Source organism: Pogona vitticeps, chromosome 1 (genome assembly GCF_051106095.1).
Source record: "Pogona vitticeps strain Pit_001003342236 chromosome 1, PviZW2.1, whole genome shotgun sequence".
In the NCBI taxonomy this organism is placed as follows: Eukaryota; Metazoa; Chordata; class Lepidosauria; order Squamata; family Agamidae; genus Pogona; species Pogona vitticeps.
The window spans coordinates 151301882-151325735 of NC_135783.1; the positions used below are offsets into that span (position 1 = coordinate 151301882).

General features: G+C 42.9%; 1 protein-coding gene across 2 annotated transcripts in view; it reads right to left on the minus strand.

The window, feature by feature from the left end:
- Positions 1–23808, minus strand: part of PAK5 (p21 (RAC1) activated kinase 5) — a 139553-nt gene extending 115745 nt beyond the window's left edge. For both annotated transcript variants that reach the window (XM_073003229.2, XM_073003224.2), the window contains exon 1: positions 23660–23808. The gene's annotated coding sequence lies outside the window, so the exon portion shown is untranslated. The remainder of the gene's footprint in view (positions 1–23659) is intronic.
- Positions 23809–23854: the final 46 nt, after the last annotated feature.

Below are 23854 nucleotides of genomic sequence, written 5' to 3' on the forward strand. Positions count from 1 at the left end.
TTGAGAGGAGAGGAGAGGAGAGAAGAGAGAAAGCAAACACACCAGGAAACTTTGTCTTTGGTGAACACTCTACAAAATGATACTACTGTACAAAGAAGAAATGTTAAATAAATGGCCCGTCAAAAGACCCAGACATTCATTTCCTTGAGGAGGAATTCTTACTATGGTCAAAATACAGAGAGAAAAGATGGCCAAAGAAACAAGGGTATTGTTGTATATGAACTTCTTTAGATAACTCTAAATGATTTGAACATAAGCAAAACATGGTGTGGCGTTTGCCCTCGTGGCCCCTGCTTGTTTCCCCAAACACAGAGCTCACAAGGTACCTCAGCACGCCCTCTAATACACTGCCACCAGTTGATCTCTGTTATCAACATATTTTACTTAGCAAAGATGAAGGTCCATCCAGTTCTGACTTTTCAACAAAACAGGTTTATTAATTACATGTGGTTTCTGGAACAATTCATAAGCACATTCTTCAAGATTCATCAATCATCAATATTAACCTTCTCTATTAATTATCACAGGTTATACTCTAACTAATCACTCCTCAGACCCCCAACCTATCCTTCTCACTCTGATTCCAGACTCAGACTCTGACTGACTGATTCTCTCAGGCTCCGCCTTTTAACATCTCCTTCAGCCCCACCTCTTAACCTCATCAACATATAACATGAATAATGCATTACTGTGTTCTAACTTAGGGTGAATGATACACATGGGGTCTGGAATGACTCTTCTCTCCAGGTTGCTTCTGGGTATAAGCAGATCCTCTCCATCCCCAGGCTAACAACACAGCCAAAGCTGTGTTCGGAAGGAATCATGATATGATCTAAGTGATGAGGTTCCATCAAAAGTGACACCAGGGAAGATGTGGTTGTTTGACTTAGAAATATATGAAGATGATTAGTATTGTCACTGGACATTCTTCTGTAACTCTCAGGATGCTAATGCCTGTTGGGACTCTTTTATACTGTATACTGTTTTGGTCCCCACATGATGAGCAATGCTGGCCAGCTAATCTAGACACTATTTGTAATTTCTTATAGCATCCCTCATTGGGCATTGTATTGGAAAACTATGCACATTTTTAAAGGAGGCTGGAGCTCAACAGCTTTTGCATCCAGAAAAGTACCACCTCCAGAATCAAATACAAGTGGTGTGGTGGATCAAGAGCAGGCAAGGTTGGTATGCTTAGATTAGGCATCCTTCAGTCTCGAGATACTATGGTAACGTGCTCTGAATAGAGGACTTGGAACAGTGTCTAGTGTGGCTGAGGAGGCCAATTCAATAGTGACCGTCCCTTCCACACTGAAAACAAATACAATTTGTCTCCTTTCCAGCTCCCTGATTTTGCTGCTTTCAGGATGGCCTCTTGGCCTCGGCCTGCTGGACAAGGGTCTCTTCAAATTGGGAGGGGCCATGCTACACCGCCTGCCTCCAGGCTGAATGCTCAGAGGTCAAGGTTTCCCCTCTGTTGAGGTCCATTCCTAAGGCCTTCAGAGCCCGCTTGCAGATCTCCTTGTATCGCAGCTGTGGTCTCCCTCTGGGGCGATTTCCCTGCACTAATTCTTTGTACAGGAGATCTTTTGGAATACAACCACCAGCCATTCTCACGACATGCCCAAGCCAATGTAGACATGGCTGTTTCAGTCATGTATACATGCTAAAAATTCCAGCTCGTTCCAGGATTACTCTATTTGGAACTTTGTCCTGCCAGGTGATACCAAAAATGCATCAGAGACAATGCATATGGAAGGTGTTCAGCTTCCTCTCCTGTTGTGCACAAAGGGTTCAGGACTCACTGCAATACAGGAGTGTGCTCAGGACACAGGCTCTATAGACCTGTATCTTGATACATGCTGTCAGCTTCTTATTACACCTTTGTGAGTCTAGAGAACATGGTAGCTACTTTGCCAATGCGTTTATCCAGCTTGACATCTAGGGAGAGAATGTCAGAGATCGCTGAGCCAAGGTACACAAAGTCATGAAAAACCTCCAATTCTTGCATGGGGATGGTAATAGAAGGTGAGTCCACATCCTGGTCCATGACTTGTGTTTCCTTCAGGCTGATTGTTAGTCCAAAGTCTTGGCAGACCTTGCTAAAATGATTCATGAGTTGTTGGAGGTCTTCAGCAGAGTGGGCAACAACAGCTGCATCATCGGCGAAGAGGAAGTCCTGCATGCATTTCAGCTGGACTTTGGTCTTTGCTCTCAATCTAGAGAGATTAAAGAGCTTTCCGTCTGATCTAGTTCGGAGATAGACACCTTCTGTTGCAGTTCCAAAGGTGTGCTTCAGCATGACAACAAAAAAGATCCCCAAAAGGGTTGGTGCAAGGACACAGCCCTGTTTCACTCCACTTTGGATGTCAAAGGGATCTGTTGAGCCATCAAAAACTACAGTGCCCTTCATATCCTCATGAAAGGACCTGATGATGTTAAGGAGTTGAGGTGGACATCCAATCTTGGGAAGTATTTTAAAAAGGCCGTCCCTGCTAACCAAATCAAAGGCCTTTGTGAGATCTATGAAGGCCACAGAGAGTGGCTGTTGTTCCCTGCATTTCTCCTGCAACTGTCTGAGGGAGAATACCATGTCAGTGGTGGATCTTTTAGCTCGAAATCCACACTGTGATTCTGGATAGACTCTGTTGGCAAGCACCTGGAGCCTCTTCAGTACAACACAGGCAAGCAGCTTCCCTACAATGCTGAGAAGAGAGATGCCGCAGTAGTTATTGCAGTCACCCCTGTCACCTTTGTTTTTGTACAATGTGACGAAGTTTGCATCCTTCTTGGTGTGCTGGGACTTGGCATTTAGCAGGGACCACAGTACCATTTGCTACCTCCCGCTTCCTTCTTCCAGTCTTCACAGCTTTGAAACAAAAATACTTCATTGTGAGCCACCACTGCTGCAATACAAAGTATTCTAGGTCATTTGGATCTTAAACAGGCAATTAAGATCCATTAGTTGTATAAAAGGCAGTGTTAAGTAGGGATGAAACTGTTAGAACTGTTTCACTGATACAAATAAACTCCAGGAGTACTCAATAATTTCCTCTAGGGACATATTTACAACAGGTAGAAAGAAGACCCTAGTCCTTCCAATCCGTATCATTACAGCTTTCTACATGTGGGAAATTATATGCCTGCAGCAGGAACTTTCTGCTGAATAGCCTGGAACATCATGATTCTTGCTTATGTGAAAAGCTACATTAGAACAGAAAAGTATCAGCTGCAGATGTATTACTTTCAATCTGTACAATATAACAACAAATGGGGAAGACTTGGACCTCTCTAAACATAGCAAGTGAACCTGCAGAGCTAATAACTAAATAGTCCTAACACTGCCTGCATTTTTTGCATATGGCTCCTTGCTGGTTCTGTCACAGTAAGTACCTGATTTTAAACCTCACCATCCATGCTTAGAATAGGATTTTCAAAAACATCCAGCTGGCCATTGTTTAAAATTAGAAGCTTCTGAACTTCCAGGAACAATGGTTTGATCTCAAAGAGTTCTTTTGTTATTCAAGGAAGAATAAGATCATTCAATGAAACTGTTCTTCCATATCCAGTCATGTAAGTATTTTAGCAATTTCCAGTGCTACAGAATTTGGAAGATAGCAATGACAAACCCAATCCAATGATCAGACATATTTTTCATCACACTGACCCATCCTCAAAATGCAGTGGAAGGCTGACCTTGATTGATTCCTTCTCCATTAAAAACATTTTAAAATGATAAGGAGACCAGACCTATTCTATTCTTTGATATACTTGTTTTCTATAGGTGAGGGATTTAGTACTATGAGCAGCAGTAAAAGTAGTGCAAAAAAGCATTCCATTGTATGCACTCCTAGCAGTACCTTGAAGGAGTACATCATTGGTTCAACATGATCACCTTACTGAGTATTAAGTCTAAGATCTATGATAACAAAGCAAACAGAAGCACTGTAGCAAATGTAAGAAGCTGAATGATCAGCTAGAAAGTGTTTACTCCAATACTGAGTAGGAGATGTGCAGAACAATTGTCAAGATGTGAAATTTTATGTGTATATAGATTGTTAAAATAATTAATGGAAGGTGTAGAAAAAGCAGCCCTGAAAATGTACATTGTACTTTTAAAATGAGGCTTGAACAGCAGTTTACCCAAAGTCACTGTGAAAACAATCAACCAGTTCTCCAGCTGAGCAAGGTCAGTGTACCATAACATTCCTGACAGTTTAATCTGTTTTACAAATGACAGCAAATTGTAAACAAAAGAGAGAATTGAAAGTGAACTGAAAGAATTGAAAAAGTAGACCTTTGGTCTAGATGGGCGGGATAGAAATCCAGTAAATAAATAAATAAATAAATAAATAAATAAATAAATAAATAAATAAATAAATAAATAAATAAATAAATAAATAAATAAATAAATAAATAAATAAATAAATAAATAAATATTTTGTAATTGGTAAAATGTTGCAGTGTGTTAATATGACCTGAGAGGGCATTTGCAGGTCCTCTAACTTGCACCCAGTAACTATAGTACTCTGGTTTTATAGTACTTTGGTGTACCAGATATTTTACAATACAGGCCTTTATTTCTCCAGGCTTTACACAATTTTAGACACAACAGTTATGTTTATTATCTTAGTGGCTGCCTGCCAGACTCTGAGTTATAAGCCCGTAGAGTTGCAGAATGTGGAAAAACAATAGAGATTCATATTTTGAAAAATTTCTTTCAGGCCCCTATAACTTGAAGGGCCTGGAAAACAGAGTGTTTATAGTTGAAAGGGAAAGGAAAACAACTGAAAGAACGATAGAGGCAGATAGGAGACATGAACATTGTAACAGCCACCTTATACCTCACAAAGGGGCAGTTACATCACACTCAATCATTCTTCGTTTCCACTGCCACCAACCATTCCCTCAAATAAAGCTTCAGGCCAAAGTATGATTTCAAAATAAAAACTTAGGTTTATTGTATACAAACAAAAGGAATGGTAAATCACTTGAATATAAATAATAAAGCAATCACTATAATAATTTAACAATCACACACACACTCTCACAGACCCTCACTAGATAGCACAGTTCTTATCTCACAGAATCTCCAATCCCTATCTCCCTATCTCAACCCTATCTCCAAGCCCTATCTGCCCTATCTGAATCTCTCACACCATTCACTCCCCCTTATATACAACAGCTCCACCCCTTATGTCCCACCCTCCGTCACGCCATTGGCAGATGACACACAGTTTCAGCAGTGATGGGCACGTGATGTCATAGCTGTCTGTAACACACATCACTAATCAACTCATCAACACAAGGCAATATAACTCCATGCTACACCATACACACTGGATACCAACTACAATTATGTAACAATAACAGTGGCAGCAGATGAGGACAATATGGATTTTCCTCTATAGATTCAAATTGGACTAGATGGGTGAGCACTTACAGTAATTTTCTATGTGTGTTTTAATATGCTTTAAACATTTTAATATTTTAAAATATGTATTCCCAGGTTTTTTAATGTACCTCTGCATTATAAATGAAACATTCTTACTGTTCTTTTTTTAAAGTCTTAAAATATATTCCCACTGTATTTTGGATTGAATTTTAACTTAGGCATTTGCCTACACCTTAAGCTTAGTTTTCATATATTTTTAAGTATTTATGCCTACAGTTTTATATAGTTGTTAGACTTTTGGATGTTTCCAATATTTGGAATATTATGTTGTGCTTATGGAACATAGGAGAAATGAAGATATATAAAACTTGTAGAATTAGACAAACGGATGTTGCCAGAATTATTGCAACAGTGAAAAGACTTATACACAGATAAAAGCTGCTATGATTGGAAAACACTGTCTGATCTCATTCTGGGATTCCAGAATGGTGAACACAGGCTTCTGATTTTTACCTTGGGGTCTATAAAGTTGGCAGGGTGGTGGTTTTTCTCTCCACCTTTCCCACTATGCTGTGGTTCTGAGGACCCCTTGCATCCAGGTCTTACTGAAAAAGGTGCCCGTGTGTGTGTGTTTAGTCGTTTAGTCGTGTCCGACTCTTTGTGACCCCATGGACCAGAGCACGCCAGGCCCTCCTGTCTTCTACTGCCTCCCGGAGTTGTGTCAGGTTCATGTTGGTTGCTTCACAGACACTGTCCAGCCATCTCATCCTCGGTCGTCCCCTTCTCCTCTTGCCATCACACCTTCCTAACATCAAGGTTTTTTCCAAGGACTCTTTTCTTCTCATGAAATGGCCAAAGTACTGGAGCCTCAGCTTCAGGATCTGTCCTTCCAGTGAGCACTCAGGGTTGATTTCCTTTACAATTGATAGGTTTGTTCTCTTTGCAGTCCAGGGGATTCTCAAGAGCCTCCTCCAGCACCACAATTCAAAGGCATCAATTCTTCGGCGGTCTGCTTTCTTTATGGTCCAGCTCTCACTTCCATACATCACGACAGGAAAAACCATAGCTTTGACTATTCGGACTTTTGTTGGCAAGGTGATGTCTCTGCTTTTCAAGATGCTGTCAAGATTTGTCATCGCTTTCCTCCCAAGAAGAAGGCGTCTTTTAATTTCAGGGCTGCTGTCTCCATCTGCAGTGATCATGGAGCCCAGGAAGATAAAATTTGACACTGCCTCCATATCTTCCCCTTCTATTTCCCAGGAGGTGATGGGACCAGTGGCCATGATCTTAGTTTTTTTGATGTTGAGTTTCAGACCATTTTTTGCACTCTCCTCTTTCACTCTCATTACAAGGTTCTTTAATTCCTCCTCACTTTCTGACATCAGAGTGGTATCATCTGCATATCGGAGGTTGTTGATATTTCTTCCGGCAATCTTAATTCCGGCTTGGGTTTCTTCCAGTCCAGCCTTCCGCATGATGTATTCTGCATATAAGTTAAATAAGCTGGGGGACAATATACAGCCTTGCCGTACTCCTTTCCCAATTTTGAACCAATCAGTTGTTCCATGACCAGTTCTAACTGTTGCTTCCTGTCCCACATATAGGTTTCTCAGGAGACAGATAAAGTGGTCAGGCACTCCCATTTCTTTAAGAACTTGCCATAGTTTGTTGTGGTCCACACAGTCAAAGGCTTTCGCATAGTCAATGAAGCAGAAGTAGATATTTTTCTGGAACTCTCTGGCTTTCTCCATAATCCAGCGCAAGTTAGCAATTTGGTCTCGAGTTCCTCTGCCTCTTCGGAATCCAGCTTGTACTTCTGGGAGTTCTCGGTCCACATACTGCTGAAGCCTACCTTGCAGGATTTTGAGCATAACCTTGCTAGCGTGCGAAATGAGTGCAATTGTTCGGTAGTTGGAGCATTCTTTGGCACTGCCTTTCTTTGGGATTGGGATGTAGACTGATCTTTTCCAATCCTCTGGCCACTGTTGGGTTTTCCAAACTTGCTGGCATATTGAATGTAGCACCTTAACAGCATCATCTTTCAAGATTTTAAATAGTTCAACTGGGATGCCATCACCTCCACTGGCCTTGTTGTTAGCCAGGCTTTCTAAGGCCCACTTGACTTCACTCTCCAGGATGTCTGGCTCAAGGTCAGCAACTACAAATGCTCAAATGCAAAACATGAAACAGCCCTTCCTTCAGCAGCCCTACCCAAGCCATTTGACCTTTCCACAAAATGTTACGCCATTTGACCAGAGCTAATCAAAAAGGTGCCCAGCCTCAGTGAAATTGAACAGAGTAGTGCAAACAAATGGGACATGGCCAAGACTTCTTTCGGTGTGGAGAAATGATACAGGCTTCACAGTTCTCACCATGTTGCCCCTGAAGACAACTAATTCCGTCTGGCCAAAGGTGGGCTCAGCCCTGATTAGGAGTAATGTAGGTAGATGAGAGAAATAACTTCCAACAAGATACTAGGCATGCTGAAGATACCAAGTTTCCCTAGAACTCCCTACTTGACAAAAGCAAGACCTCTCTACTTTAAGCCATCCCAGATTTGACAATCTGCCCAATCAAAGTCCAGTTAATGGGAAAAGAACCATCAGGAGGAGGAGCAAGCAGGGCCCTTACCTACAAGCAGTCAGTGCCTAAACAATGCAGAAAGTCAACAGCCCTGGTGATGGCTGGCTCCACTTTTCTTCCGTGCATTGTGTTACAGCAGTTATTTCCACATTCATTTCTATAAACCTCGAAATCAGCATTTACAAATTGGCATCCTCTTGTCCTCTAGCTTAGTCAAATATAACTGACCACTTGATGTTAGGGGTGCATCATCTTGTCTAAAATCAAACAACCTGCAGCTTGCCTTTCCCTTCTAACCCATATGCACCTATACTGTACAATTCTTAACATGTGAGAAAAATGTGTGTGTTTGTCCATTTAAACCCCCACACCCTTTCACACCTACCCATCCCATGCTCACCTACACACCATTTTGTGTTACAGTGTACAACATGTTTGTTTATGTGTAGCAAATGAGGCAGGAAAAAGGTGTCTGTGAAACAGCAAACAGATGCTTCCTGAGTGAGCAGTGAATGCAAAATTAATGTTTAATTTTGGATACAAAATATCTTCCCTAAACATTTTGTGGATCCAATTTAGATGCACAACCAGGCATGCAAAATCCTTATTACATACACACTGGATACTTAAATAGCGTTATCTACTCAGGCAAATTACACCTTTGTATAAACTAGCAGCCATATCTGTCCATGGCTGGTTCTAAATGGTCAAAATCTGCAAAACCTTTGCGGGGGAAAAGAGGTCAGATCATGCAATTGAGATGTTTAATAAATGCTAGAGAATTCAGAGATACTTTTTAAACATCACAGTCAAGAATTCATACATTGGATTGGATCTAAAGACAGTTACTAGCAATGTTCTACACACATTTGTGCAAGAATTGTACACTGTGCAACAATATGTAGGTGCTTGAGTCATGGGCTTGTACCAGAGGCTGCACAGACAGAAAAACTTTGCTCCTGTAAATGCTCAAATGCAAAACATGAAACAGCCCTTCCTTCAGCAGCCCTACAAAAGCCATTTGACCTTTCCACAAAATGTTACGCCATTTGACCAGAGCTAATCAGATCTGCTTAGTTGCTGATTTTAATTAATGAAGAAGTTCCAGCCTTTTGTAATTTGATTTTAGAGCTTCTCTTTGGCACTCACCTTTTTAAAAGTGAGGCCTCTTGCTCCACTGCAGTTAACTGCAATGCTCTCAAGCCAGGTGGATGAACAAGCTTAGACTGTGGTGATCATAAAAAATGAAGAGCTACTTGGGGTTCATCCATTCATTATGAAAGAGCTTTGAGCTGCACGTGCAACCGTTCAGCAAGCAGGGCTATAGAAACCTCTAGATCTAGATTTCACTGTGTGTCTTCAGCTTTTGCCTGCAACTCAAGCTGTCCTTTTATTTTTAAAAAAATATATATTATATTTTAGCCTTCTTGGAAGTCTCCACACTCAAAAACCTTCTACATCTTTTCCTCATAGACTAAAGAATGTCCATGCATATTTTTCAACTACAGTACATGCATTTTCAAATATATGCATTTTCAAGTATTTGCATATTTAAAAGGGACCTTTTGTTATATGTTTTTATTTCATTCTCTTTGAGGTACACAGCTGCTCTTGCAAATGATCAGATGTCTGAGAAAAGGTGTACTTTATCAAGCGAAAGGTCTTGGAAGATGCAAATAGAATACTATTCTCACGAAGCTCCACCACAATCAAATTCCTTCTCATCCCTATCAGTACATATATATGCAGTGTGAAACTGCAAGAGAGAATTCACAGATGATCGATGTAGGCTGAAAGTGTCACACTGAACTTATTGACTTCAGCCAAATTATATGAGATGCTAGTTATCCCTTCAGAGGTGCTGACCTTCAAATTTTCCAAACTTTGAAGTTTCCATGTCTACACAATCAATTTACATCTCAACTTGCCCCGTTCTCTACTTCCCAGTGACCAAACACCAGGCAAACACAAGCTACTTTGCAACTTTCAGAGCACAGTAAACCTTGAGCTTGGATAATCAAAGGAATGTTACCTCTTATCAAAACTACAATTCCAGTTGTGAAGAAAATGTCTCGTATAGTCTGACTCAGAGTATCTGTTAATTGTACTGTCTGCAGTGAGCTAACACTGGGGTAGCAGAAAACCATAACTTCCCATAATTCCTTTCTCTATATTCTATAGCCTATCTGGGCACGAACTTTAAAAGGTGCATCTTCACCCATTCCCACTTTCAAGTCACTCTATCAGAATAAAAAGCAGCAAAACATGATTTTAAGTGGAAGTGACATTACCAAGCATTGACAGTGCTACCAATACTATAAACAGTTTAAACAGGGCAGGGGAGTGCTAAATATTGTTCTGGTCCAAATGCTATGTATTCTAGGACTGGCCTGCTTCATGAAGTGTAGCAACAACTTAGGTTTGAGCCAAAACTCCTCCTCACAGAAGTTGTCACAGTGCTTTCTCTGAGTGGCCTTCTCCTGCCATACACATGGACAACCTTAACCATCTGTCTGAACTGTTAGCTATGCAAATAATGGCAGATTCAAAACTGGTGGTGGCGCTGTGGGCTAAACCGCAGAAGCCTGTGCTGTAGGGTCAGAAGACCAAGCAGTCGTAAGATCGAATCCACGCGACGGAGTGAGCGCCCGTTGCTTGTCCTAGCTCCCGCCAACCTAGCGGTTCGAAAGCATGCAAATCCGAGTAGATAAATAGGTACCATCTCAGTGAGAAGGTAAACAGCGTTCTGTGTGTAAATCACACTGGCCATGTGACCACGGAAAGATTGTCTTCGGACAAACGCTGGCTCTATGGCTTGAAGAGCGGGATGAGCGCCGCCCCCTAGAGTCGGACACGACTGGACAAAAATTGTCAAGGGGAACCTTTACCTTTACCAAAACTTTCAGATAACGAGCAACACATTCACATTATTCAATGATATCTCAATGGGTGTATTCGGATAACTCTTCCCCTCCCTCCTCCAAAGTGCGTTGACATTTCCAGTTGCTATGGTAGGGGAATAAATTCAAAGGAGGGCAGAGGCAGATGTTTTACAGCATGCTGCATGTGGCTCAAAAGTGAATATACTGTACACTGTTGGTTTTGATGGAAGAATGAAAGTCTATTCAAAGTGCAAGCCACTTTTACCACACTTTGGAACATATCCTGTCTTCACTTGTTGCTAGTCTGAAGGAGTCTAGGACATGGGTCCAGGGACTGTCACCTGGACTGTCACCTGGACATTTTACCTGTTGCTTCAGCTATACCAAACCTACAGTAAACCTACAGTTGGAAGAACACCAGCTTAGAAGAGGTGGAGAGCCTCAGTCAGTAAGAAACAGCCAAGGGTTTGACATAAAGTATCTGCATGTTAAATCATGAATTTTCTGGAGTAGGGTTCACTGTGGTGGGTAACTTTTGGTGGGGAAAATGGTGGGGTGTTTTGAACCAAAAACCACCACAAACACCACCTCCATCCCAATTCTCATTCCTGCAGGTTTGTTGCATAGCTACCTACATATTCCTGAGTTTAGGGTGAGTCACTGTCAAGTTATGCCACCTACTGATCGATAGATCTTGACTTCGCACTTCTAAACCCTCTTCTCTCCTTAATTTATGAAGCTTCATCTTTTGTACATTGAGGTCTGAAAATAGTATATCAGTAAAACTGTCATTCTCCGCTACTCAGTAACACCTTTCTGGACAGCTTCCAAAGCCGCCTGGGCAGCTAAACAGTACAGCCTCCTTTTAAAATGCACAACATCCATTGCCAGATTAAAGTGACAGTCCAACACAGACTAAGAACCAGGGACCACTTCCCATACCTTTAGAACACCTAATGCACAAATGTTTTTGTTACACACGGTCAAGTGGTTCCTCCTCACGGAGAGGGTCCTTTCAGTTGAAACTGGGGCTTGCTGTAGTGCTCTTTTCCTAAGACAGTGGTTCCAAACCTCTGGGCCTTGAAATGTTTTAGACTTCAGATCCCAGATGCCCTAACCACTCACCATGCTGGCCGGGGCTCCTGGGAATTGAAGTCCAAAACATGGAATGACCAAAGTTGGGAAACCCACTGTTTTCTGGCACTCTCAAAAAGGAACAGCCGTCTCAATAGCAAGCCTAGCTTTAATTCTTCATCACATGCAATCTCCCAATACACATAACATTTTAACTATATGGCAGGAGTTTTGTGCATTTACACATGCATAAAACTAGAGAATCTTGACTCATGAGACTATAAAAAGAGCCCTGCTGCATCACACCGAAGGCTTTTCTAGTCCAGCATTCTGCTCCCAGGTAGATGTCCCGTCCTTCTACTAGCATAGCCTTGCAACTGATACACAGATATCAGACCTGCAACTGATGGTTTGCCTCTTGATACTAGAAGCAGTACCCAGCCACCATGACAAACCACAGCCTTTGGTAGCCTCATCATCCATGAACCTGCCTAAACATCCAAGACCACCATCCAGTTTGGTGGTTGTCACATCTTGAGACAGCAGTCTCATCACTTAACGATGCTGTTGTGGGTCTCTGCCTGAATTCCTGACCTATAATGGGGAGATCAGTTGTTACCTTCCAATGTCCTATAGAAGAGAGCAAGCAGCAGATACTTTCACCACCACCACCACCACCACCTCCAGGGACCTTTTGGCCAAAACAAAGCAAGTTCACTGCAGTGGCTTTGCAGCATCAAGAAAGCTTTGAAGGTCAGTCCTGACAGCCTGAAAGGATGTGCTCCTTTTGTTTTCTTTACAGGGAAGGGGAGACTTTATGATGAATAATATGAGTTTGTTGCTTGCTGGGAGCTAGTATTCCACTGCTCTTTCCCTTTCACCTCCCTTGTACGACCAGGGCCCTGAGCACAAGAGATGTTTTCATTTCAAAGCATTTTTTCCTCCCACTAAATGAGCTAATAAGAACTGGTACTGTAGCTTCTGGGTGAAAAGCCTGTTTTTCAACTTGCCCCCTGTGAGCTGGGACATGAGAAATTCACTAGTGTGGAAAATGTTGGCTACCCTGACTTTAGGCTGTCACACAAATTGGGAGGCAGCGTGTGTTCGAGTGTGAGAAGATTTTTGTTCCAAAGACTCCGTTTTACAGAGGATGTAAACCAGACATTCTCAGTGCTACTGAGGACAACAGTGCTTGCAATAAAACACACACATTTCAGCCTCACTGGCCTTGTGAAAACAATGAAATATAATCACTATGAATGATGCCTCATCTACCTGCTTGGTCTGACAGGAGCTTAAAGGTACAATAACAATCACAAAAAATCCACTTCTGAAAACAACAGCATTTACTCATGTGTGATGTTTTCAAGACCAGCTGAAGATTTCTAGTTTCCCAGTTACATTAGCAAATGTTTTATCATTTTTAATCCTTTGCAATATTTAATGACTGCTACTGACTTTGCTTTTGATTTTATTACATGCTGTAATTTTGTTTAATACCTGTTGATGACACTTCATCAGGGCCTTGTTTTCTGCTCAAAGTTTTATTGCAATCTAATCTTTTATGTTTTAATATCTCTGAACTGCCTGGCTATTGGTCATTTTGAAAATTTAAGCAATAAATAAGTAATTTTGACCACAGTATAAAACTGAAAATGTATAACTACTGATTTTTGTTTCCTATGATACTGGCTGGGTAAAAGGTTTTGAAAACTAATCTTACTAATTATTACTAATCAACTAATCATTACCTGAAGGTAGAGTTCTGGTCAAAGTCTGACCAGGAGAAAATAAAGAAAAGGTGGAAAGAGTATACTGAAGACCTATACAGAAGAAATAAAAGGATGACAGACTCCTTTGAAGGGGAATCCTATGGTGAAGAATTGGCAGTTGTAGAAAGTGAAGCGAAAGCTGCTCTGAGAGCATTAGAAACAAAGAAATCACCTGGGATAAATGGGATACCAAGAGAACTAATTTATGCTACAGAGACTGAATCTATTAAAATCCTTGTAAAAATATGCCAACAAATATAGAAAATGAAACAATGGCCCACAGACTAAAACCACTGAATGTACATCCCAATTCCCAAGAAAGGAGATGCCAAGGAGTGCAGTAACTACAGGATCATTGCTTTAAATTTCACATGTAAGCAAAGTGATGTTCAAGGTTTTGCAACAAATGCTTTTACCTTATATGGATTGTCCTGCCACATAACTTGTCTTGTGGACAAGAAACTACTCTTAGGACAGAATATGGAGACACAAAATGGTTTCCTATAGGCAGAAGGTGTCAGAATAGGGTGCATTTTATCCCCTTATCTGTTCAGTTTGTATGCAAAACATATCATACGGAAAGCCAGTTTAGATTTAGATTTAGGAGAACGTAAAACTGGTGGAAGAAACATTAATAATTTAAGACATGCTGATGACACCATCATACTAGCAGAAATCAGCAATTACTTGAAACTACTTTTGAAGAAAGTGAAAGAAAAAAGTGCCAAAGCAGGACTGCAGTTGAACACTATGAAACTATAAACCATGAGTACAGAACTGCACAACTTTAACACTGACAGCGAAGAAACTGAAACAGTCAGAGATTGGGTATACCTTGCTTCAATTATCATTCCAAATGGAGACTGCAGCCAAGAAATCAGAAGAAGACTGAGACTCAGAAGGGCAGCAATGAGGGAATTAAAGTGTAAGGATGCATCAATGGGGACCAAGACCAAGATTGTCCACACAATAGTATTTCCAATCATCCAGCATGGGCATGAAAGCTGGACAGTTAAGAAAACTGAGAAGAAAATTTTGATTTGTTTGGAATGTGATGCTAGAGGAGAGCTTTGCAGATACCCTGGACTGCCAGAAAGATGAACATATGGGTCTGAGATCAAAATAAGCCTGAACTATCTCTGGAGGCAAAAATGTTGAAACTGAGGTTGTCCTACTTCACGAGAAGGCAGGATTCTCTGGAAAAGACAATAATTCTTCAAAAGGTTGAAGGCAGCGGGAAGAGAAGGAACCAAAGAGAGATGGATTGACTCCCTTAAAAAAGCAACAGGCATGAGTTTGCAAAAGCTGAGCAGGGCCATGGAGGACAGAACATTTTGGAAATTGCTCCTTCATAGGGTTATCATAAGTTGAGGACGCCTTGACAGCACATAACAACAGCGTTGTGGGTGAAGCCAGTAAGTCAACATTTCACCTGACATGCTCCCTCACAGTACAGTGGGGTCTCTACTTAAGAACGTCCCTACTTAAGAACAATCCAACTTAAGAACAGCTCCATTTGCTAAATTTTGCTTCTACTTGAGAACAGAAATCCAAGATAAGAACAGGAAAAAAAAACCTTTTCTGCTCTTTTTTTAACCTTAGGTCATCTTAGGTTAAAAAAAAAATTCTCCCCCTAGTGGCAGAGTATGTATTAACCAGCTTTGCATTAGTTGCTATGGGAACTAATGCTTCAATGTACGAACGCCTCTACATAACAAAAAAAACAGCCAGAACGAATTAATTGGTTTTCAGTCCATTCCTATGGGAAATTTTGCTTCAACTTAAGAACGTTTCAACTTAAGAACACCATTCCAAAACGGATTAAGTTCTTAAGTAGAGGTTCCACTGTAGTTTCTATGGACGGAAAAGAGCAGATACGGATTAAATGGTTTTCAATGCATTCCTATGGGAAATGCACATTCAACATAAGAACTTTTCAACTTGAGAACCACCTTCCAATACGGATTAAGTTCTTAAGTAGAGACCCCACTGTAGTGAGAGGGTCAAAGGGAACTGAGACACTCCTGCCTTGATAATGGTGAGAGATAATTTAAAAAATAGAAAAGACTTCTATCACTACACCTTGGATGTAAACAAAATTTGGGATTGAATCCCATAGGTGAAAATGTATCCCTAAAGGACATGTACAACCATCTGTCTCTGCTGCCCAAGATGAAACCACAAGGATACAATTAAATAACAAAGGAAACCCAAAAAGAATCATACCAAAGAGACTGGACTCCTTCAATAAATGTCTGGCAAATTATACTTGCTGGTTCTAGGACAGACCTCACTTGGAAGCAGACATCTACAAGCCTGTACAGCAGGGCTAGGGAATGCCCTTCAACTCTGTGCAGCCTGACCAGTGGTAAGGGGACTGAGTCCAGAGGAGGAATGCAGCTCTACGGGGATGAAAAGAATCACCATGGGTTGGAGCAGGAGCAAGGATCCTTTAGATTTCCACCACAAGCTCCAAGGTAAGGGATGATGGTAAAGGCAAAGAGAATCCAGAGTTCTGCCAGATGGAGACAGATGTAAAGTAGTTGTTAAAGAAGTGGAGCCAAGCACAAAATAGCAAATTGTGTGTGTGTGTGTGTGTGTGTGTGTGTGTGTGTGTGTGTGTGTGTGTGTGTGAGAGAGAGAGAGAGAGAGAGAGAGAGAGAGAGAGAGAGAGAGAGAGAGAGAGAGAGAGAGAGAGAGAGAGAGATAAAGAGAGGGGGGGGAGAGAGAACTGCGTAACTATGAGACAAGGAACCTGGGACCTTCCCCATTTGGCCTGTAAGGCCTCTTACCAGATCCCCGCTTTAAATAGATCAGGTATTTCCTCACTGCATGTGAGCAGGAAAGGAAGCTACAGAGAATGCAGGCCTGCCAGGTCCAGGGGTAGGAGTGGGGAACCTGAAATTTCAGGGATGACACACATCCATCCACCCACTCACCTGGAATCAACATGGTACAGGAATCCCCATGAACAGATTCTGTACCAGACCAAACTGCAGGAAAGCAGAACAAAAAGACACCACTGCCCTGCTGTGGTGTTTTTTTTTAAAAAAGCTAGAAAGCAAGGGGTTTTGGTCCTGCTTTCATTCTGTTGGGATACTACTTTCTGCTTTGAGAATATCAGTATGAAGCACTGGTATCATGGGGGGGGGTGTGTGAGCAAAATGATGGTGGTATGCTACATGCTGCCCCTCAATCTCCAATCTCAGCCACACCTACTACCATGCCTTGGCTCCACAGATGCCCTATTTGTTACTCAAATAACCAGCTGAGGAGTAGCAGGGCTCTGGAGGAAGCATGGAGAAGCAAGAGCCCTCTGGCAGAACAAGCTGCCATAGTGAAAGGTGAGCTGGCTTTTTCTTGACCGGGGGAGGGGTCCACTGGAGGCTGGGAATTATAAGAGGACCGATTAGTAAAACTGCCAGTTGATTTTTACCTGCCATTGCCTCCATCTCTGCTTCTTTCCCTTTCGCTCTTGGGGGTGAAAGCCCTCCTGGACTCTGCCAACAGCCAAGCCTCAAACTGCAGGGCAGTCCAACTCTGCTCTGGACCAATAAAAGTCCCCCAAGGGATGGGAGCACGGAATTCTGAAGAGCAACAGGCTTGGAAGAACTGGCAGTTGGTGAGAGAGATCTGGGCCAATGGGCATCTGAGGAAGGGGAGCCATGGAAGTTTGAAGAATAACACTACTTTGGATAACTGACAGTTGGTGGAAACTGTTGGAAGCAGGGGAGGGGGAGGGGAGAGGGAGGGATGGAGGGAGAAAAAAACGGGATTGCTGTATGTGTTTTGTTTTGCTTGGCTGACAATAACGATATTACTAATGGGTTATGTTGTGGAGCAGAATGATCCTGCAGTGTTAAAAAACAAAAATTAAAAACTAGCAAGCAATGGGTTTTTGTCCCTCGGAATGTCAAAGGGCCCATCCTCTGTGACATCGCAAGGTCCTTGCTCCTGGTTTAGCCCTGAAATCTCAGGGAATGGATGTCCTGGTAATCCTATAGGTAGGGTAGGTTTAACTCGGCTGCTTGGTGAAAAACAGTTCAGCAGCAAGGCCAGGAAGATATGTTGTCTACATGCGTAGACCAGGTGTGAAGTCCCATTGCTCAGCTGAGTGCGACCTAAATGGAGACCCCTTTTCCGTGATGCTCAACCAATTCCAGCAGTCATCTGGGTAGTGAAATGCAGCATACAAGTGTTCTGTCTACAACAGAGCAGGGAGTGTGTACATAGTAATAACCATGTGCCATCAAGACAATTTGGGCTCACGGTGACGCTTTTCAGGTTGAGAATACTCAGAAGTGGTTTAGCATTCCCTTCTTCTGGGGGTGTCCTGAGACTGTGCACCTTGCCTAAGGCCCCCAAGCTGGCTCTACATGTAAGAGGCACAATGGGGGAATCAAACTCTGTCTCACCCATATCCCTGAGCTATACAGCCAGTTTAAGTGTACACAGACACACTCTTTTGGCTTTGGTCTTGGGTCACTGCTAGCACACATCTCCCTACTGCCTCCCCACCCATTAAATACACTCCTAAGGGGAAAAATAGAGGACTCTCAGAAGTTGTGTACAACAACTCCCATGGGAAGGGGATTATCAAACATATATTCTTATGCCAAAGCTAGAGGCTTTGTTTCTAGTTGGTGAACCTCTCCTGCTATTAAAAAAAAAGCAAAGCAAAACAAGCATCCCACAAGTCTCCTCCCTTCTGTACTACCTGAGGTAATGTATGTGAAATAATCAGCACCCAAAAAGTATTAAATTAAAAAAATTGTTAGTAATAACATAAAATAATGGGGCAGGGTGGAGGCTGAATGTAGCTTCTGTTCAAAAAGTGGCTGCTCGGTGTTGAACAACTTGAGACCCACAACAATCTGAACACAATCTGCTCAAGACTGGCTTCACTATTAGGATGAATGAGTTGACCACTAATTATTTACTCTCTTATTATTACATTTTCTTGACAGAGAGAGGAAAGGATCTGGTTGACTTTTCTATCTCATGTGCCAAAATAACTTGGTTGGTTTAGGTAACACTTGGGTAACTAAGGGACACCGTTTGCTGCTCTACCTCAGGTGGCCAAACAGCCTGGGCCAATCATCCACGGTGGCCGGCCAGCTGCTTGGCAGTTTCTCTGCTTGATCAGCCCCAGACTCAAGGCACAAGCAGGAGGTTCTACTGAGTCCTGGGTGAGCTAGCATGCTTTCCTGGTGTGCATATTCAACTTGGAAGATTACAAGTCATGCAGCCCTTATTTAGCATGATGCTGATTTCCATTAATCTCCGACACTGGCATCCTGACATTTCAGACGAGCTTAAGCATTCCTCCAGTGATGCTCATTGGGGACAAGTGGCCTGGGCTGCAGCAGATAAGAACTATAACTTGAAAGCACCATTATGGGAGGATAAAATGGGACAGAAGGAATGAAGTACCAGAAGCCTGAGAGAAAAGGACTCTTGGAGGGCAAGAGGTTAAACTTGGCTGCAAGCCACTGAATACATGAAAGCAAGCCAAGGCAGAGGCAGAGAGATAAGGAATAAGGACTGCCCTAAAGGGAGATGCAACAGCCTCCTCAAAGCCACTGCATACTAACTACTGACTCTCTACCAGCTGACAGGCAAAACCAGGAGTGTGGCCTCAATGAGCAAGCCAGAAGAACTATTTCAAGATCTTTTCTCCCGTTTCACACCCCTTCTATGATCTTTGATGTTCAGGCTGTAACTCAGTGTAAAAACCTTTCATAATTGGTGAGTGTTCACTAGCGAATTAGCTTAAATGAAAACGTGCATTCAGTTAGAAGTGTGCAAAAGTAGATCTGGGAGGAAGATAGAAGGACTCTTTTCAGAATAATTAGCTCCCAATTTGTTGAAATGAGCAACGTACTGAGTATACAAAGTTGAAGCAAAGCTGCAGAATTCCAGTGTGAGGGAAGGACACTTAATGCTGACAATCAAAGCATCAGCTGGCTTGCAGCCATGATCTAAAGCAATGGAAAACCTGATTTTTAAAAAGGTTTTGAAAGGGGAAGAAGGAAAAACCATGCAATCATGTAGAGGGAAACCTGGCTACAGCTTCCATTATTAAGGAGGTTAAGTGGGTATCCTCTTTAATGGTACTTTGTGACACTGTTCTTGTTTCAGCAACCATTTATTTTATGAAATGTATTCCATGTATTATCTGCTGTACCAGTCTATTATCACAATGCTGTTGTTTGATATTTTGTTTCATCTTGTTTGTTTTAATTTCTGCTAGGTCCTGAGCGGTGCGCAAACACCAGAACAATGGGGCATTTGTTTTGTATAGCAAAGTAAATGATTATTATCAGGCATAATTTCGGATAAGCCCATGGAAGACTAAAGCCCACATCCAGCTAGAAATGGCCTTTCTATGTTGGACCTGGGTTCCATTTAAAAAAAAGGGGGGGTTACCACATCTCGTAGTTGATCATGCGGCAGCATTCTCTAAGCAACTTGAAGCTTGCTTACCCTTGTAATTTTCAATGAAGTAGCGATGTTAGTCTGTCCAAGTTTATCAGACAAAAACAAGGCCCGGAAGCTTTTTAGAGGGCTGTTGAAAAACACCATGCAGGTTTATCATCAAGTTATCAAGACTTCCTCTTCCCACTTAAACCAGGGGAGAAAATCAAGTAACTCTCCAAATGTGGCCGGGTTACAACTCCTATCCTTCCACATTATTGGCTAGGGATGATGGGAGATGTTGTCCAGTAACAGCTCAAGGGCCCCAATTCCCCTGCTTTTTAATTTACACGAAAAGCTAACAACATATCTAGGGGCATAAACATGTAGGACATTTACCTCATGTATCTGTTACAGCAACAACAAAAAGAAAAGTATTGTGGGAGCTTTAAAATAATACATTTATTTCAGTGTGAGCTTACACATATACTCTATGCAAGTCTTTAGCCGGGATATTGTGCTCTCTATGTCTAAAGAGGAGAACTATAGCCACACTATATGATCATTAGTCCTACAGGTCCCATAATACTTTGTTTCGGTTTTTGTTGAGACATATACCTAAACTTCCATCTTTTAAAAGGGCTTGCCTTTCCTGGCTTCACAGCTACAAAGAAGACTCTGAGAACACAATGGCAAAAAAAAAGTTCTCAGCACAGAAAAGCAGTAAATTAACTTCATCATTTTGCATTCTTACACAAGTTCTGAACCCTCATTTTCTGTTAGTGTGGCTTTGGCATCTGAAGTAGCCAGATGCCTATGCTGGCGTTCTCACTGAGGATGCAAACTTCTCTGCTGATCCACTTGAGATTGCATGAGCTACCAGCCTTTTGTGATCTGAATGCTTCACCATACAGATGCACAGAAAGACAGCATCCTCTACACACAGAAAAACAGCAAATCAGGGCAAACTCTAGGATAACACCTTGTTATACCCTACCATCTGGTTTTGGGTGCCCCCCCAGGTATTTGTTTCTATGAAAGAGCTTTCTATCCTCTCTCCAAGGCTGGCTCCAGAGTTGGACATGCCAGGGCAAACTCTTCTCTAGATGCCTCTCTCCCTACCTCTCTCTGGTCATGGCAGTCCATGAAGCACACCAAGCAGTTGCATCTAATCAGGTTTAAAAATTCCCTACAATGTGCTATCAGTACAGGTGAACTGTGGGAAATTTAAAAGAGGACTGATTCCAAACACCCGCTGCTTCTTAGACTGCAAGGCCAAACCCAATGGAGGACAGGACAACCATCAACAGTGGGCCCAGCAAGTGAGACCTTCATGCTCCTCTTCTGCCAACAATTCTTTCCTTATGGCATTCACCCACAGTGCTATCAGATGTCTTTTCTAAACCACAATGAGGCACTTATACTTTCCTTATGCCACAACAAGGTCAGGGGCAGTGTAGCTGGTGTCCCCTTAGCTCCACTTGAGTCAAGAGAATAAATTATTCAGAGGTGACTTAAAATTTCCCTCCCTCCTCTTCTCTCTCTCTCTCTCTCTCTCTCTCTCTCTCTCTTTTTTTTTTTTTAAGGATTACTTTCTTAAAACCCACAGCATCACAGGCTGGGATTTTAATATACTGCAGGAGGAGCGGAACAAAGGAAGTAGCAAACATTTAAAATGATTTTTAATAGAACCATTCACAGAAACGTGGATGCTCCATTAAGCCTGGAAGCTTAATTTTTGTTTTAACTCAGCATAATCAAAGGGACTTGGTGTTATCTTCTATTGATTTTATTGGCAAGTCTCCAAGATTTCCTGCCTAATGCCAACATTGTCTCTCTCCCAATGTGCTAATCTATTCTTAGATTAAGCTCCTATGCAATATTTGACTCCTAAAGAAAAGTTACCTTTAAAGACAATGTGCTTGAAGTTTTTATTTCTCTCAGACTTACAATTGCATTTTCTAAATGTACATTAATGAAAAGTAATGCAGTTGCTATTTAAGGTTGGAAAGGAATCTAGTTTTGATTAAGGTTACTATCCTACACACACTTAGCCAGAAGTAAGCCCCATGGAATACACTGGGTCTTGCTCCTTCGTAAACATCTACATAGGTAAAGGTAAAGGTTCCCCTTGACATTTTTAGTCCAGTCGTGTCCGACTCTAGAGGGCGGTGCTCATCCCGTTTTTCAAGCCGTAGAGCCAGCGTTTGTCCGAAGACAGTTTCCGTTGTCACATGGCCAGCGTGACTAGGGAACGCCGTTTTACCTTCCCACCGAGGTGGTACCTATTTATCTACTCGCATTTGCATGCTTTCAAACTGCTAGGTTGGTGAGGAGCTGGAACAAGTGCACATAATGTAAAGCCTTGTATGTGCAATAGGGGGGCTAATTGGTAGGATAGTATCTTCTGTTGTGCAAGGTTTCAGAGATGAAACACAAAACGTTTATTTTTCCTTGTTTGAAACCACTGGTATGCCCAAAGGAATTATTTGTGTGACTGGACTTCACTGATCTGACTTGATTTATTTTATTTACATTTTTAGCTGACTTTACAGATGAAAATATTTTACCACCTGTTTTTATGACAGTCATGCATTATCACCCTGGAAAAAGAAAGTGCTGAGCCCAATCAGAATAATTTCAGGCAGATAAATACCTTCATCAGCCTTAAAACAGGGCCTTAGAGTTTTTTTTAGGCACTGGAGGATAGTGGATCCCTTTCACTCCCCATTTCTGCTGCCTGCTCGGCGTTGCCAACAACAAGGTGGCCAATTTCAAATTTCCCTGGCTCAGGCCATGCCTTTCATCCGGCAAAAGATAAAGCTCCCCGCTGGGGCTTGGCAACTATTTCAAAACTGCCCTCCCCGCCAACCTCGGCCACGAGCTCGTGTGAACGCAAGCGCCCGTTTCACGTGCACACAGGCGCGTTTTGTGCGCGTTGTATGTGGCTGCAACCTACGGCTCAGCGACACCGCCTCGCAAAATGCCTTTTGGACTCCGTAGCGGGCACTTTGCAGTGCCTGGGCGAACCAGGAGGGCGCCAGAGCCTTGCCGGGCACCCACGGCGCCACCGACACGACGACACGCGTGTGCCCATCCCGAGGAACGCCAAGTTCGCGGCGCCCACGAAACGGGCTGCGCTCCTCTTGCTCGGCGGCTCCAGCGACGATCGCATCGCCGAGGGTTGGAGGGCTCCCCAAAAGCGGCCAGGAGAGCCCCCCTCTTTTACGCACCCGCCACCAGCGACACACACGCACACACACGCCTTCCACACCCACCGGAGGTGCCTCCCCCTTCCCTCTCCGAGGCAGCGCTCGCCAGGCAGGCAGGCAGCCTCCTGGCAGAAACCTGACAAAGGCGCTGCTGGGCGCACCATCGGGGCTCGCCCCTGCCCAGCTCCCCTCCTCCCCGGGTCCAGGAAAGGACGCGCCGGCCCTTCTCTCCCCATCCCCAGCTGAGAAGTCCTCGGCTGGGCCATTCATTCGCCCGCCTGCCCGCCCTCCAGCTCTGCCCTTCCCTGCCCAGCCCATGCCTACCTCGAGGCTGTCAGGCGAGCTCCTGTACCTTCTCCGTTACATCGCTCCGAGCGCCATGTTCCCGCTGGCCGCGATGTGTCCCTTGACAGCAGCAGCAGCCAAGCGGCGGAGAAAGGGAGAGAAGCAAGGCAAGGACCGCGCGGCGTCTCCCGGTCCTCCTCCTCCTGCTGCTGCTGCTGCTGCGCCTACATCCGG